At 48.5% G+C, this 16,208-nt stretch overlaps 2 protein-coding genes across 6 annotated transcripts in view; one reads left to right on the forward strand and one right to left on the reverse strand.

Annotated features, from left to right (window-relative positions):
• TRAK2 (trafficking kinesin protein 2) overlaps nucleotides 1-12,458 on the reverse strand; it is a 105,182-nt gene extending 92,724 nt beyond the window's left edge. For 2 of the 3 annotated variants that reach the window (XM_038749430.1, XM_038749427.1), the window contains exon 1: nucleotides 2,401-2,440. The gene's annotated coding sequence lies outside the window, so the exon portion shown is untranslated. Of the gene's footprint in view, nucleotides 1-2,400; nucleotides 2,441-12,419 lie in introns of those variants that run through there. The other variant, XM_038749428.1, reaches the window with a different exon arrangement.
• Nucleotides 12,459-15,967: 3,509 nt separating this feature from the next.
• STRADB (STE20 related adaptor beta) overlaps nucleotides 15,968-16,208 on the forward strand; it is a 50,999-nt gene continuing 50,758 nt past the window's right edge. For all 3 annotated transcript variants that reach the window (XM_038749723.1, XM_038749724.1, XM_038749725.1), the window contains exon 1: nucleotides 15,968-16,073. The gene's annotated coding sequence lies outside the window, so the exon portion shown is untranslated. The remainder of the gene's footprint in view (nucleotides 16,074-16,208) is intronic.

Raw genomic sequence — 16,208 nt, forward strand, 5'->3', positions numbered from 1 at the left:
CCAAAGCCCGGGCTCTTTCCACTGAGCCACGCTGCTTCTCTCGATATACACACATGTATACATATATACAGGTCCCACACGGACCTCACCATCCCAATTCACCGATGAGGCAACTGAGGCCCAGAGAAGTGAAGTGGGTACGGACTGTCTCTATATGTTGCCAATTTGTACTTCCCAAGCGCTTAGTACAGTGCTCTGCACATAGTAAGCGCTCAATAAATACGATTGATGATGATGATGATGAAGTGACTTGCCTAAGATGACACAAAAGGCAGGCGATGGAGCTATGATTACAACGATGCCCAACCTGATTAGCCTGTGTCTACCTCAGCACCTCCAACAGTGGCTGGTACGTAGTAAGCGCTTCCCAAGTCCCTTCAAACAACCAATTTTGTAACCAAGTGACGAGTTCAATTCAAAGCGCTTCCCAAGTCCCTTCGAACAACCAATTTTGTAACCAAGTGACGAGTTCAATTCAAAGCGCTTCCCAAGTCCCTTCGAACAACCAATTTTGTAACCAAGTGACGAGTTCAATTCAAAGAGCTTCCCAAGTCCCTTCGAACAACCAATTTTGTAACCAAGTGACGAGTTCAATTCAAAGCGCTTCCCAAGTCCCTTCGAACAACCAATTTTGTAACCAAGTGACGAGTTCAATTCAAAGCGCTTCCCAAGTCCCTTCGAACAACAAATTTTGTAACCAAGTGACGAGTTCAATTCAAAGCGCTTCCCAAGTCCCTTCAAACAACAAATTTTGTAACCAAGTGACGAGTTCAATTCAAAGCGCTTCCCAAGTCCCTTCAAACAACAAATTTTGTAACCAAGTGACGAGTTCAATTCAAAGCGCTTCCCAAGTCCCTTCAAACAACAAATTTTGTAACCAAGTGACGAGTTCAATTCACACACCCGCACAACCAGAAGAAATGAGGCGGCCTCCACTGCACGCCCATTTACCATGCTATAATTACTTTCTACAACCCCTTGTCTGCTGCGTGACCTTGGGCAAGTCACGTCCTTCAGGCCGTAAACTCGTTGTGGACAGGGAATGACTCTGTTATATTATTATATTGTACTCCCCCAAGCGCTTAGTACAGTGCTCTGTACACAGTAAGCGCTCAATAAATACGACTGACTGGCTGCTGACCTCACTTCTCTGGGCCTGTTTCTCATCTGTAAAATAATAATAATAATAAAGATGGTATTTGTTAAGTGCTTACTATGTGCAAACCACTGTTCTAAGTGCTGGGGGGATACAAGGTGATCAGGTTGTCCCACGGGGGGCTCCCGGTCTTCATCCCCATTTTCCAGATGAGGGAACTGAGGCCCAGAGAAGTGAAGTGACTTGCCCAAAGTCACACAGCTGACAAGTGGCGGAGCTGGGTGGGATTTGAACCCATGACCTCTGACTCCAAAGCCTGGGCTCTTTCTACTGAGCCACGCTGCTTCTCTAGGCATTAACTATATAACACTAAGATGCCATAATAGAACTTGGCAATAATAATGATAGTATTTGTTAAGCGCTTACTATGTGCCAAGCACTGTTCTAAGCACTGGGGAGATACAAGGTGATCAGGTTGTCAATCAATCAATCAAATTTATTGAGCGCTTACTGTGTGCAGAGCACTGGACTAAGCGCTTGGGAAGTACAAGTTGGCAACATATAGAGACAGTCCCTACCCAACAGTGGGCTCACAGTCTAGAAGGGGGAGACAGAGAACAAAACCAAACATATTAACAAAATGAAACAAATAGAATAGATATGTACAAGCAAAATAAATAGAGTAATAAATATGTACAAACATATATGTACATATATACAGGTGCTGTGGGGAAGTGAAGGAGGTAAGACGGGGGGATGGAGAGGGGAACGAGGGGGAGAGGAAGGAGGGGGCTCACAATCTTAATCCCCATTTTACAGATGAGGGAACTGAGGCCCAGAGAAGTGAAGTGACTTGCCCAAAGTCCCACAGCTGACAACTGGCGGAGCCAGGATTTGAACCCATGACCTCTGACTCCAAAGCTTATGGCATCTGTTAGGGCTTTTTACAAAGGTGATTTGTCTGTGAGTAGGATCAGCTGAAGCATTTAATGAGTTTGATTGCTATATGACCTTTGGGATGTTTCATTTTTTTTTTTTTAATGGTATTTGTCAAGCGTTTACAACGTGTCCCTCACTGGGGTAAGTTCAAGTTCATTCGTATTTATAGAGCGCTTACTGTGTGCAGAGCAGTGTACTAAGCGCTTGGGAAGTCCAAGTTGGCAACATATAGAGACGGTGCCTACCCCACAGCGGGCTCACAGTCTAGAAGGGGGAGACAGACAACAAAACAAAACATATTAACAAAATAAAATAACTAGAATAAATATCAGTCAATCAATCAATCGTATTTATTGAGCACTTACTGTGTGCAGAGCACTGGACTAAGCGCTTGGGAAGTCCAAGTTGGCAACATCTAGAGACGGTCCCTACCCCACAGCGGGCTCACAGTCTAGAAGGGGGAGACAGACAACAAAACAAAACATATTAACAAAATAAAATAAATAGAATAAATATCAGTCAATCAATCAATCGTATTTATTGAGCACTTACTGTGTGCAGAGCACTGGACTAAGCACTTGGGAAGTACAAGTTGGCAACATATAGAGACGGTCCCTACCCAACAGTGGGCTCACAGTCTAGACGTTAATTAGGTTGGTCCCCGGAGCTCATGAGCCAAGTGGGAGGGAGAACAGGGATTCAATCCCCATTTTCCAAATGAAGAAACTGAGACATAGGGAAGCGAAGTGATTCCCTCAAGGTCCCACGGAAGGCAAATGGCAGGGCCAGGATTAGAACCCCAGCCCTCTAACTCTCAGGCCCGGGTTCTTTCCACTAGGTCAAGCTGCTTGGAGAAGCAGCGTGGCTCAGCGGCAACGGCCCGGCCTTGGGAGTCGGAGGTCTTGGGTTCTAATCCCGGCTCCGCCACTTACCAGCTGTGTGACTTTGGGCAAGTCGCAACTTCTCTGTGCCTCAGTGACCTCATCTGGAAAATGGGGATTAAGACTGCGATCCCCATGTGGGACAACCTGATTACCTCGTATCCTCCCCAGCACTTAGAACAGTGCTTTGCACATAGTAAGCGCTTAATAAATGCCATCATTATTATTATTATTATCTGTAAAATAAGGATTAAGACTGCGAGCCCTACGTGGGACAACCTGATTACCTCGTATCCTCCCCAGCGCTTTGCACATAGTAAGCGCTTAATAAATGCCATCATTATCATTATTATCTGTAAAATGCGGATTAAGACTGCACATAGTAAGCGCTTAATAAATGCCATCATTATTATTATTATTATCATCTGTAAAATAGGGATTAAGACTGCGAGCCCCACGTGGGACAACCTGATTACCTTGTATCCTCCCCAGCGCTTAGAACAGTGCTTTGCACATAGTAAGCGCTTAATAAATGCCATCATCATTATTATGATCTGTAAAATGGGGACTAAGACTGCAAGCCCCATGTGGGACAACACGATTACTTCGTATCCCCCCCCCCCCAGCGCTTAGAACAGTGCTTTGCACCTAGTAAGCGCTTAATAAATGCCATCATTATCATTATTATCTGTAAAATGGGGATTAAGACTGCACATAGTAAGCACTTAATAAATGCCATCATTATTATTATTATTATCATCTGTAAAATAGGGATTAAGACTGCGAGCCCCACGTGGGACAACCTGATTACCTTGTATCCTCCCCAGCGCTTAGAACAGTGCTTTGCACATAGTAAGCGCTTAATAAATGCCATCATCATTATTATGATCTGTAAAATGGGGACTAAGACTGCAAGCCCCATGTGGGACAACACGATTACTTCGTATCCCCCCCCCAGCGCTTAGAACAGTGCTTTGCACCTAGTAAGCGCTTAATAAATGCCATCATTATCATTATTATCTGTAAAATGGGGATTAAGACTGCACATAGTAAGCACTTAATAAATGCCATCATTATTATTATTATTATCATCTGTAAAATAGGGATTAAGACTGCGAGCCCCACGTGGGACAACCTGATTACCTTGTACCCTCCCCAGCGCTTAGAACAGTGCTTTGCACATAGTAAGCGCTTAATAAATGCCATCATCATTATTATGATCTGTAAAATGGGGATTAAGACTGCAAGCCCCACGTGGGACAACCCGATTACTTCGTATCCCCCCCCAGCACTTAGAACAGTGCTTTGCACCTAGTAAGCGCTTAATAAATGCCATCATTATCATTATTATCTGTAAAATGGGGATTAAGACTGCACATAGTAAGCGCTTAATAAATGCCATCATTATTATTATTATTATTATCATCTGTAAAATAGGGATTAAGACTGCGAGCCCCACTTGGGACAACCTGATTACCTTGTATCCTCCCCAGCGCTTAGAACAGTGCATTGCACATAGTAAGCGCTTAATAAATGCCATCATCATTATTATGATCTGTAAAATGGGGATTAAGACTGCAAGCCCCACGTGGGACAACCCGATTACTTCGTATCCCCCCCCCAGCGCTTAGAACTGTGCTTTGCACATAGTAAGCACTTAATAAATGCCATCATTATCATTATTATTATCTGTAAAATAGGGATTAAGACTGCAAACCCTACGTGGGACAACCTGATTACCTCGTATCCACCCCAGCGCTTAGAACAGTGCTTTGCACATAGTAAGCGCTTAATAAATGCCATCGTTATTATTATTATTATCTGTAAAATAAGGATTAAGACTGCGAGCCCCACGTGGGACAATCTGATTACCTCGTATCCTCCCCAGCGCTTAGAACAGTGCTTTGCACATAGTAAGCGCTTAATAAACGCCATCATTATCATTATTATCTGTAAAATGGGGATTAAGACTGCACATAGTAAGCACTTAATAAATGCCATCATTATTATTATTATTATCATCTGTAAAATAGGGATTAAGACTGCGAGCCCCACGTGGGACAACCTGATTACCTTGTATCCTCCCCAGCGCTTAGAACAGTGCTTTGCACATAGTAAGCGCTTAATAAATGCCATCATCATTATTATGATCTGTAAAATGGGGACTAAGACTGCAAGCCCCATGTGGGACAACACGATTACTTCGTATCCCCCCCCCAGCGCTTAGAACAGTGCTTTGCACCTAGTAAGCGCTTAATAAATGCCATCATTATCATTATTATCTGTAAAATGGGGATTAAGACTGCACATAGTAAGCACTTAATAAATGCCATCATTATTATTATTATTATCATCTGTAAAATAGGGATTAAGACTGCGAGCCCCACGTGGGACAACCTGATTACCTTGTACCCTCCCCAGCGCTTAGAACAGTGCTTTGCACATAGTAAGCGCTTAATAAATGCCATCATCATTATTATGATCTGTAAAATGGGGATTAAGACTGCAAGCCCCACGTGGGACAACCCGATTACTTCGTATCCCCCCCCCAGCACTTAGAACAGTGCTTTGCACCTAGTAAGCGCTTAATAAATGCCATCATTATCATTATTATCTGTAAAATGGGGATTAAGACTGCACATAGTAAGCGCTTAATAAATGCCATCATTATTATTATTATTATTATCATCTGTAAAATAGGGATTAAGACTGCGAGCCCCACTTGGGACAACCTGATTACCTTGTATCCTCCCCAGCGCTTAGAACAGTGCATTGCACATAGTAAGCGCTTAATAAATGCCATCATCATTATTATGATCTGTAAAATGGGGATTAAGACTGCAAGCCCCACGTGGGACAACCCGATTACTTCGTATCCCCCCCCAGCGCTTAGAACTGTGCTTTGCACATAGTAAGCACTTAATAAATGCCATCATTATCATTATTATTATCTGTAAAATAGGGATTAAGACTGCAAACCCTACGTGGGACAACCTGATTACCTCGTATCCACCCCAGCGCTTAGAACAGTGCTTTGCACATAGTAAGCGCTTAATAAATGCCATCGTTATTATTATTATTATCTGTAAAATAAGGATTAAGACTGCGAGCCCCACGTGGGACAATCTGATTACCTCGTATCCTCCCCAGCGCTTAGAACAGTGCTTTGCACATAGTAAGCGCTTAATAAACGCCATCATTATCATTATTATCTGTAAAATGGGGATTAAGACTGCACATAGTAAGCGCTTAATAAATGCCATCATTATTATTATTATTATCATCTGTAAAATAGGGATTAAGACTGCGAGCCCCCCGTGGGACAACCTGATCACCTCGTATCCACCCCAGCGCTTAGAACAGTGCTTTGCACATAGTAAGTGCTTAATAAATGCCATCATCATTATTATTATCTGTAAAATGGGGACTAAGACTGCGAGCCCCACGTGGGACAACCTGATTACCTCGTATCCACCCCAGCGCACAGAACAGTGCTTTGCACATAGTAAGCACTTAATAAACGCCATCATCATTATTATTATCTGTAAAATGGGGATTAAGACTGCGAGCCCCACGTGGGACAACCCGATTACTTCATATCCCCCCAGCGCTTAGAACAGTGCTTTGCACATAGTAAGTGCTTAATAAATGCCATCATTACCATTATTATCTGTAAAATGGGGATTAAGACTGCGAGCCCCACGTGGCACAACCTGATCACCTTGTAAACACCCCGGCGCTTAGAACAGTGCTTTGCACCTAGTAAGCGCTTAATAAATGCCATCATTATTATTATTATCTGTAAAACGGGGATTAAGACTGTGAGCCCCACGTGGGACAACCCGATCACCTCGTATCCACACCAGCGCTTAGAACAGTGCTTGGCACAGAGTAAGCGCTTATCAAATCCCATCATCATCATCATCATTATTATTTTCTGGGTAATTCAGGTAAATGGAAATGTGACAAGAGCTTGAGATGCCAGGGAATCAACAACTAGTTTCAATTTGATATGCGGCTCCTTGGCTAATCTGGCGCAAGATGCCCTCACGGCTTCAGTTTTCTCATCCGTCCAATGGGATGATGACGACGTTGTCACTACTGAGGAAACCAACATTAAGCATGCAAACTGTATAGATAACGAGAGCATTCATTCATTCATATTTATTGAGCGCTTACTGTGTGCAGAGCACTGTACTAAGCACTTGGGAAGTACAAATTGGCAACATATAGAGACGGTCCCTACCCAACAGTGGGCTCACAGTCTAGAAGGGGGAGACAGAGAACAAAACCTAACATATTAACAAAATAAAATAAATAAATAGAATAGGTACAGGTAAAATAAATAGAGTAATAAATACGTACAAACATATATACATGTGCTGTGGGGAAGGGAAGGAGGTAAGGCGGGGCGGGGGGGATGCAGAGGGGGTGAAGGGGGAGAGGCTAGTTGACTACTTTCCTAGGAATGGCATTAAATTGGCCTTTTAAGAAGGGCTTTGACGATGAGTAGGGCTTGTGGATTGGATTTTAAAGGGGAGGGAGTTCAAGTAAGGGAGAAGAGTGTGAGCAGGGCCTAGAAACTAGGACAGATGAAAGCAGCTTCTCCTTGCTCAAACTTCTGATCTTCCAGGCTATTATTCATTGTCCTTGCTCAAACGTCTGCTCTTCCAGGCTATTATTCATTTCCTTGTTGCCTCTGAAATTACTCTTGATTCTTTCAAAGCAGTTCTCCTTCCCTTGTTCCTAAAGACCTGCTCAGGTTAGATGATTAAGAGGGATTAGAACCCACGTCTTCTGGCTCCCAAGCCCGTGCTCTTTCCACTAGGCCATGCTGGTAGGAAGCATTAGGTATTATTATTAGTAATTATTAGTATTAGTGTGAGTCTTAGGGGAAGCAGCATGATGTAGGGGCAAGAGTGTAGATTTGTAAGTCAGAGGACATGGGTAAGATTTCAGGCTCTGCCACTTTTCGGCGGTGTGACCTTGGGCAAGTCACTTCACTTCTCTGAGCCTCAGTTACCTCATCTGTAAAATGGGGATGAAGACTGTGAGCCCCCCGTGGGACAACCTGATCACCTTGTAATCTTCCCCAGCGCTTAAACAGTATTCTATTTATTTTATTTTGTTAGTATGTTTGGTTTTGTTCTCTGTCTCCCCCTTTTAGATTGTGAGCCCACTGCTGGGTAAGGACTGTCTCTATATGTTGCCAACTTGTACATCCCAAGCGCTTAGTACACTGCTCTGCACACAGTAAGCGCTCAATAAATACGATTGATTGATCTATTTAAGGATCCATGCATTCCTCTCCATTTTGCCTTCTACAGCCTGAAACAAAATCTTTCCCACTGTTCTGCTCAGTCACCAATCCTTCATCTCACTTCTTCCAAGAAAACTTTCAATTATAATTGACCGCTAAAGGGGTCCTCCCTAAAGACAAACTATATTGTAACTAGATTTTTTAAAATCATGAAGAAAACAGCAGGGCATAACTCATTTGCTGTGATTTCCCACTTAATGGCCTGGAAGATCGGAAGTTTGAGCAAGGAGAAGCTGGCTTTCATCTGTCCTAGTTTCTAGGCCCTGCTCACACTCTTCTCCCTTACTTGAACCCCCTTCCCTTTAAAATCCAATCCACAAGTCCTACTCATCTTCAAAGCCCTTCTTAAAAGGCCAATTTAATGCCATTCCTAGGAAAGTAGTCAACTAGCCTCTCCCCCTTCACCCCCTCTGCATCCCCCCGCCCCGCCTTACCTACTTCCCTTCCCCACAGCACATGTATATATGTTTGTACGTATTTATTACTCTATTTATTTATTTTACTTGTACATATTCTATTCATTTATTTTGTTTTGTTAACATGTTTGGTTTTGTTCTCCGTCTCCCCCTTCTAGACTGTGAGCCCACTGTTGGGTAGGGACCGTCTCTGTATGTTGCCAACTTGTAATTCCCAAGCGCTTAGTACAGTGCTCTGCACACAGTAAGCGCTCAATAAATACGACTGAATGAATGAATGAATGATTGAGTGCCAACGGCTTAATCAAGTAGCCCGTACATAAAAAAAGGGAAAGATTGTTTCAACACTGGGAAATCTGCTTTCCTTCAACACACAAAAAAGCAGCAGTTACCCTACTGTTCCGGCCAATCCCATCGTTTTGTCCCAGGCTAGCCGGCATACTCCTCGAAGACAGGAGTTTACGTCAACAAGCCCCAGCGGTTGCCCATCCACCTCCGCGTCAAACAGGAACTCCTCACCGTCGACTTTACATGTCAACATGTCGAGGACTGAACTCCTTGTCTTCCCTCCCAAACCCTGCCCTCTCCCTGACTTTCCCATCTCTGTTGACGGCACTACCACCCTTCCCGTCTCACAAGCCCGCAACCTTGGTGTCATCCTCCACTCTGCTCTCTCCTTCACCCCTCACATCCAAGCCGTCGCCAAAACCTGCCGGTCTCAGCTCCGCAACATGGCCAAGATCCGCCCTTTCCTCTCCATCCCAACCGCTACCCTGCTCGTTCAAGCTCTCCTCCTGTCCCGTCTGGACTACTGCACCAGCCTTCTCTCTGATCTCCCATCCTCGTGTCTCTCTCCACTTCAATCCATACTTCACGCTGCTGCCCGGATTATCTTTGTCCAGAAACGCTCTGGGCATATCACTCCCCTCCTCAAAAACCTCCAATGGCTCCCAATCAATTTGCGCATCAGGCAGAAACTCCTCACCCTGGGCTTCAAGGCTGTCCATCCATCCATCCATCCCCTGGCCCCCTCCTCCCTCCCCTCCCTTCTGTCCTTGTCCAGCCCAGCCCGCACCCTCCGCTCCTCCGCCGCTAATCTCCTCCCCGTACCTCGTTCTCGCCCGTCCCGCCATCGACCCCCGGCCCACGTCCTCCCCCGGGCCTGGCATGCCCCCAATCCCTCTGTCCCTCCGCCAAGCTCGCTCTCTTCCTCCCTTCAAGGCCCTGCTGAGAGCTCACCTCCTCCAGGAGGCCTTCCCACACTCAGCCCCTTCCTTCCTCTCCCCCTCTCCATCCCCCCCCATCTTACCTCCTTCCCTTCCCCACAGCACCTGTATATATGTTTGTACACACTCCATTCATTTATTTATTTTACTTGTACATATCTATTCTATTTATTTCATTTTGTTAGTATGTTTGGTTTTGTTCTCTGTCTCCCCCTTTTAGACCGTGAGCCCACTGTTGGGTAGGGACTGTCTCTAGATGGTGCCAATTTGTACTTCCCAAGCACTTAGTACAGTGCTCTGCACATAGTAAGCGCTCAATATGATTGATGATGATGATGACAACCTGATCACCTAGTAACCACCCCAGCGCTTAGAACAGTGCAGTGCACACAGTAAGTGCTTAACAAATGCCATTATTATTATTATTAAATACGATTAAATTAAATACATTAAATTAAATTAAATACAGCTGTGTGACTTTGGGCAAGTCCCTTCACTTCTCTGGGCCTCAGTTCCCTCATCTGTCAAATGGGGATGAAGACTGTGAGCCCCCCGTGGGACAACCTGTTCACCTACTAACCGCCCCAGCACTTAGGACAGTGCTTTGCACATAGTAAGCGCTTAACAAATGCCATTATTATTATTAAATATGATTAAATTAAATACATTAAATTAAATACAGCTGTGTGACTTTGGGCATGCCCCTTCACTTCTCTGGGCCTCAGTTCCCTCATCCGTCAAATGGGGATGAAGCCTGTGAGCCCCCCGTGGCTCAACCTCGTCACCTGGTAACCTCCCCAGCGCTCAGAACGGTGCTTTGCACATAGTAAGCGCTTAACAAATGCCATCATTATTATTAAGTACGATTTAAATACATTAAATTAAATAGATAAAATTAAATTAAATACAGCTGTGTGACTGCGGGCAAGTCACTTTACTTCTCTGGGCCTCAGTTCCCTCATCTGTCAAACGGGGCTGAAGACTGTGAGCCCCCCCGTGGGACAACTTCATCATTATCATCATCATCATCAATGGTATTTATTGAGCGCTTACTGTGTGCAGAGCACTGGACTAAGCGCTTGGGAAGTCCAAGTTGGCAACATACAGAGACGGTCCCTACCCAACAGCGGGCTCACAGGCTAAAAGGGGGAGACAGGCAACAAAACATATTAACACAAATACCATCATCATCATCGCCATCATCCATCCTTCTAGACTGTGAGCCCGTTGTTGGGTAGGGACCACCTTGTATCTCCCCCCCGCCCCCCAACCCCACAACGCTTAGAACAGTGGAATGAATGAATGAATGAATGAACTTCTGGGCCTCAGTTCCCTCATCTGTCAAATGGGGATGAAGACCGTGAGCCCCCCGTGGGACCACCTCATCACCGTGTAACCGCCCCAGCGCTTAGAATGGTGCTTTGCACGTAGTAAGTGCTTAACAAATGCTATCGTTACTATTCTTCTTCTTCTTATTCTCTGTGCCTCAGTGACCTCATCTGTAAAATGGGGATGAAGACCGTGAGCCCCCCGTGGGACAACCTGATCACCTTGTCATCATCATCATCAATCGTATTTATTGAGAGCTTACAGTGTGCAGAGCACTGTGCTAAGCGCTTGGGAAGTCCAAGTTGGCAACATCTAGAGACGGTCCCTACCCAACAGTGGGCTCACAGTCTAGAAGATGATATGAGAGCTCACAGTCTTAATTCCCGTTCTAATCAATCAATCAATCGTATTTATTGAGCGCTTACTATGTGCAGAGCACTGTACTAAGCGCTTGGGAAGTCCAAGTTGGCAACATCTAGAGACGGTCCCTACCCAACAGTGGGCTCACAGTCTAGAAGATGATATGAGAGCTCACAGTCTTAATTCCCGTTTTAATCAATCAATCAATCAATCGTATTTATTGAGCGCTTACTATGTGCAGAGCACTGTGCTAAGCGCTTGGGAAGTCCAAGTTGGCAACATCTAGAGACGGTCCCTACCCAACAGTGGGCTCACAGTCTAGAAGATGATATGAGAGCTCACAGTCTTAATTCCCGTTTTAATCAATCAATCAATCGTATTTATTGAGCGCTTACTGTGCGCAGAGCACTGGACTAAGCGCTTGGGAAGTCCAAATTGGCAACATCTAGAGACAGTCCCTACCCAACAGTGGGCTCACAGGCTAAAAGGGGGAGACAGAGAACAAAACCAAACATGCTAACAAAATAAAATAAATAGGATAGATAGGTACAATAAAAGGGCTTTGCACATAGTAAGCGCTTAACAAATGCTATCATTTTTATTATTATTGAGCGCTCTGCACACAGTAAGGGCTCGATAAATACGAATGAATGAATGAATGAATGAATGAATGAGTGATGCTGCTGAGGGGGAGGAGCTGGGAGCAGGCCCCGCCCCCTCCCTCTCTCCTCCATCCTTCCCTCCCTCCCTCCCTCCCTCCCTCTCCCCATCCCATCCCATCCCATCCATCCCATCCCATCCTTCCCATCTTTCCCATCCGATCCCATCCCCTGGTGTGGGTCGGGATCTCACCTGTCCACAGGCCATGGGGGCGATGGCGGCCAACGGCCGGGCGAGCGGGACGGAGGGAGGGAGGGAGGGACACCGCCACGCCCGCCCTCCCTCCCGACAACCCGGGGGGCGGGGCCGACCCCCTACGTCATCAACGGGCGACCGGATGCCCGAGCGCCACGACAGCCCCGCCCGCCCTCCGAAAACTACGGGCCCCGGCAGCCCCCGCGACAAACCGCCGCTGGAAACTACAGGTCCCGGCAGCCCCCGCGCCAACGCCCGCTGGAAACTACAGATCCCGGCAGTCCCCGCGCCAACTCCCGTTGGAAACTACAGATCCCGGCAGCCCCCGCGCCAACGCTCGCTGGAAACTACAGGTCCCGGCGGCCCCCGCGCCAACGCTCGCTGGAAACTACAGGTCCCGGCGGCCCCCGCGCCAACTCCCGCTGGAAACTATAGGTCCCGGCGGCCCCCGCGCCAACTCCCGCTGGAAACTATAGGTCCCGGCAGTCCCCGCGCCAACTCCCGCTGGAAACTACACATCCCGGCAGCCCCCGCGACAAACGCCCGCCGAAAACTACAGGTCCCGGCAGCCCCCGCGCCAACTCCCGCTGGAAACTACAGGTCCCGGCAGCCCCCGCGCCAACTCCCTCCCTAAACTACACGTCCCGGCAGCCCCGCGCCAACTTCCGCTGGAAACTACACGTCCAGGCAGCCCCCGCGACAAACGCCCGCCGGAAACTACAGGTCCCGGCAGCCCCCGCGGCAAACTCCCGCTGGAAACTACAGGTCCCGGCAGCACCCCCGCCAATGCCCGCTGGAATCGATCAATCAATCGTATTTATTGAGCGCTTACTGTGTGCAGAGCACTGGACTAAGCGCTTGGGAAGTACAAGCTGGCAACATCTGGAGACCGTCCCTACCCAACAGTGGGCTCACAGTCTAAAAGGGGAGACAGAGAATCAATTAATCAATAGTATTTATTGAGCGCTTACTGTGTGCAGAGCACTGTACTAAGCGCTTGGGAAGTACAAGTTGGCAACATATAGAGACGGTCCCTACCCAACAGTGGGCTCACAGTCTAAAAGGGGGAGACAGACAATTAATCAATCGTATTTATTGAGTGCTTACTTTGTGCAGAGCACTGTACTAAGCGCTTGGGAAGTACAAGCTGGCAACATATAGAAACAATCCCTACCCAACAGTGGGCTCACAGTCTCAATGGGGGAGACAGAGAATCAATCAATCGTATTTATTGAGTGCTTACTGTGTGCAGAGCACTGTACTTAGCACTTGGGAAGTACAAGTTGGCAACATATAGAGCCAGTCCCTACCCAACAATGGGCTCACAGTGTAAAAGGGGGAGACAGAGAACAAAACCAAACATACTAACAAAATAAAAGGAATAGAATAGATAGGTACAAGTAAAATAAATAAATAAATGGAGTATGTACAAACATATATACATCTATACAGGTGCTGTGGGGAAGGGAAGGCGGTAAGATGGGGGGATGGAGGGGGGCGAGGGGGAGAGGAAGGAAGGGGCTCAGTCTGGGAAGGCCTCCTGGAGGAGGTGAGCTCCCAGTAGGGCCTTGAAGGGAGGAAGAGAGCGAGTTTGGCGGATGGGCAGAGGGATTGGGGGCATTCCAGGCCCCGGGGAGGACGGGGGGCCGGGCTTCGGTGATGGGACAGGCGAGAATGAGGCCCAGTGAGGAGGTTAGCGGTGGAGGAGCAGAGGGTGCGGCCTGGGCTGGAGAAGGACAGAAGGGAGGTGAGGTAGGATGGGGTGAGGTGATGGATGGATGGACAGCCTGGAAGCCCAGGGTGAGGAGTTTCTGCCTGATGCGCAGATTGATTGGGAGCCACTGTAGATTTTTGAGGAGGGGAGTAACACGCCCAGAGCGTTTCTGGACAAAGACAATCCGGGCAGCGGTGTGAAGTATGGATTGAAGTGGGGAGAGACACGAGGATGGGAGATCAGAGAGAAGCTGATGCAGTAGTCCAGACGGGATAGGATGAGAGCTTGAATGAGCAGGGGAGCGGTTGGGATGGAGAGGAAAGGGCAGATCTTGGCAATGCTGTGGAGCTGAGACCGGCAGGTTTTGGTGACGGCTTGGATGTGAGGGGTGAATGAGAGAGTGGAGTCGAGGATGACACCAAGGTCGCGGGCTTGTGAGACGGGAAGGATGGTAGTGCCGTCAACAGAGATGGGAAAGTCAGGGAGAGGGCAGGGTTTGGGAGGGAAGACAAGGAGTTCAGTCTTGGACATGTTGAGTTTTAGGTGGCGGGCAGACATCCAGATGGAGATGTCCTGAAGGCAGGAGGAGATGCGAGCCTGGAGGGAGGGGGAGAGAGCAGGGGCAGAGATGGAGATCTGGGTGTCATCAGCGGAGAGATGATAGTTGAAGCCGTGGGAGCGAATGAGGTCACCAAGGGAGAGAGCGTAGATCGAGAACAGAAGGGGACCAAGCACTGAACCTTGGGGAACCCCCACAGTAAGAGGATGGGAGGGGGAGGAGGAGCCTGCAAAAGAGACTGAGAATGAACGACCGGAGAGGTAAGAGGAGAACCGGGAGAGGACGGAGTCTGTGAAGCCAAGGTCGGATAGCGTGTTGAGGAGAAGGGGGTGGTCCACAGTGTCAAAGGCAGCTGAGAGGTCGAGGAGGATTAGGACAGAGTAGGAGCCGTTGGATTTGGCAAGCAGGAGGTCATTGGTGACCTTTCAGAGGGCAGGTCCTGTCAGCCCCCTCCTCCAGGAGGCCTTCCCAGACTGAGCCCCGTCCTTCCCCTCCCCATACTCCCACCTTACCTCCTTCCTCTTTTGTACATATTTATTCTATTTAGTTAATTCTGTTAATGTTTTGTTGCCTGTCTCCCCCTTCTAGACTGTGAGCCCGCTGTTGGGTAGGGACCGGCTCTAGATGCTACCAACTTGTACTTCCCAAGCGCTTAGCACAGCGCTCTGCACACTGTAAGCGCTCAATAAATACGATTGAATGAATGAACGAACTACAACCCCCCAGCCAAACGGCCGCCGAAAACTACAGGTCCCGGGAGCCCCCGCGCCAACACCCGCCGGAAACTACAGGTCCCGGCAGCCCCCGCGCCAAACGCTCGCTGGAAACTACAGGTCCCGACAGCCCCCGCGCCAAACTCGCGGTGGAAACTACAGGTCCCGGCAGCCCCCGCGCCAAACAGCCGCTGGAAGCTACAGGTCCCGGCAGCCCCCGCGCCAAACGCCCGCCGGAAGCTACCGGTCCCGGCAGCCCCCGCGCCAGACTCCCCCTGGAAACTACAGGTCCCGGCAGCCCCCGCGCCAAACGCCCCCCTGGAAACTACAAGTCCCGCGCCAAACGCCCGCCGGAAACTACAGGTCCCGGCAGCCCCCGCGCCAGACTTCCACTGGAAACTACAGGTCCCGGCAGGCCCCGCGCCAAACCGCCGCTGGAAACTGCAGGTCTCGGCAGTCCCCGCGCCACAGAGCCAATGGAAACTACAGTTCCCGGCAGCCCCCGCGGCACCGCCGGCCGGAAGTTCCCGCCCCCCCGCATCCTCCGGCCCGGCCCAATTGGGGGGGGCGCCGGGGTCCGGACGCCCCTTCCCCGGACAAGGGTCGGGGCTGTCATTGTCTCCTGGCCTCCCTCCTCCGTCCTCTTCCTCCTGCGGCAGCACAGGGTAAACCGCGCGGGGATCGGGGCCGGGGAGGGAGGGAGGGAGGGAGCAGCACCTGGTCCGAGACAACTTTGCAACCCCCCCGCCCCCCATCGGTGACGATTTGGGTCTCTCATGGTGTGCAGGACAGGGTCCTAA

This window comes from Tachyglossus aculeatus, chromosome 7 (genome assembly GCF_015852505.1).
Source record: "Tachyglossus aculeatus isolate mTacAcu1 chromosome 7, mTacAcu1.pri, whole genome shotgun sequence".
In the NCBI taxonomy this organism is placed as follows: domain Eukaryota; kingdom Metazoa; phylum Chordata; class Mammalia; order Monotremata; family Tachyglossidae; genus Tachyglossus; species Tachyglossus aculeatus.